Source organism: Ictidomys tridecemlineatus, chromosome 5, assembly GCF_052094955.1.
Source record: "Ictidomys tridecemlineatus isolate mIctTri1 chromosome 5, mIctTri1.hap1, whole genome shotgun sequence".
In the NCBI taxonomy this organism is placed as follows: domain Eukaryota; kingdom Metazoa; phylum Chordata; class Mammalia; order Rodentia; family Sciuridae; genus Ictidomys; species Ictidomys tridecemlineatus.
The window spans coordinates 86,251,310-86,252,543 of record NC_135481.1 but is presented as its reverse complement, the minus strand read 5'-3'; the positions used below and the strand labels follow the sequence as shown (position 1 = coordinate 86,252,543).

Sequence of the window (1,234 nt, the reverse complement as noted above, 5' to 3'; positions counted from 1 at the left end):
ATTTTCACATTAATTATTAGAATCTTTATCTAAATCCACTTTAAGACACACAAAATTAAAGCTATTGTGTATTCTTCATATACACAGATACCCTTTATTTCATTACAATAATTTTATGAATATCTTAATAAGAATGAATATCTTAATAGAGTGCCTAAATGGAGGTCTTCATTCACTGACAGAATAAATCCTTAAAAATTAAGAAATTTTAAGTTCTTAAAAGTTTGATTTTCCACCTGAAACCAAGGATGCATAACAGAACATAACAATAAAGTGGTATGCAAGCTCAATGGAATTACATAAATAGAGCAAAAGAATATGAAGGAAAATAGGTTTCAGAAACTATATGCTGATTGCTCAGAAATGGGAAATCTTGGGACCTAGGATAGGATGGGGTATATGCTGTGTGAGAGACAGAAACAGAGATCCAGGGAGGAAATAGAGAATGTACGTTATAATCACAATCTAAGGTTTCCAATTTTATTGCAAAGAGAAGACAGAGGCCAAGCCATGGTATTGTGGTTAGGAAGGTACCCTCTCTTTTGTTCCTTCTTTAATTTGTATCACTAGAAATAAATTAGTTGAAAATTTTTGCTTTAAGCTTTCCAACTTGGGCCTGGCAGAATGGCTCCGGCAAAGAAGGGTGGCGAGAAGAAGAAGGGCCGTTCTGCCATCAACCAGGAGGTGGAGGAGGTCGTGATCCTGGAATACACCATCAACATTCATATGCGCATCCTTGGAGTGGGCACTCAAAGAGATCTGAAATTTGCCATGAAGGAGATGGGAACTCCAGATATGCGCATTGATACCAGGCTCAACAAAGCTGTCTGGGCCAAGGAATAAGGAATGTCCCATATCGTATTAGTGTGCAATTATCCACAAAACGTAAGGAGGATGAAGATTCACCAAACAAGCTCTATACTTTGGTGACCTGTGTCCCCGTTACCACGTTCAAAAATCTACAGTTAATGTGGATGAGAACTAACTGCTGATAGTTAAATAAAGTCATAAAACTGTAAAAAAAAAAAAATGCTTTAAACCTGTAGTACAATGGTTTGCCTTTCAGCATGGGTATGATAATAGAGGATTAGTAAAATATGAGACTTCACAAAAAAGCGAGAGCATATGGGAATATCAAATACATGTACAATCAGATTACTAGTAATATCTACAGTGACATCCGTGAAAATCAAGGTTCAGAACATGTGTTCTATGTTTTACAGAAGATCATTAA

At 36.1% G+C, this 1,234-nt stretch overlaps 1 pseudogene; it reads left to right on the top strand.

Moving 5' to 3' along the window:
• The first annotated feature begins 607 nt into the window (after positions 1–607).
• On the top strand, positions 608–1,030 carry LOC101978477 (large ribosomal subunit protein eL31 pseudogene; annotated as a pseudogene).
• Positions 1,031–1,234: the final 204 nt, after the last annotated feature.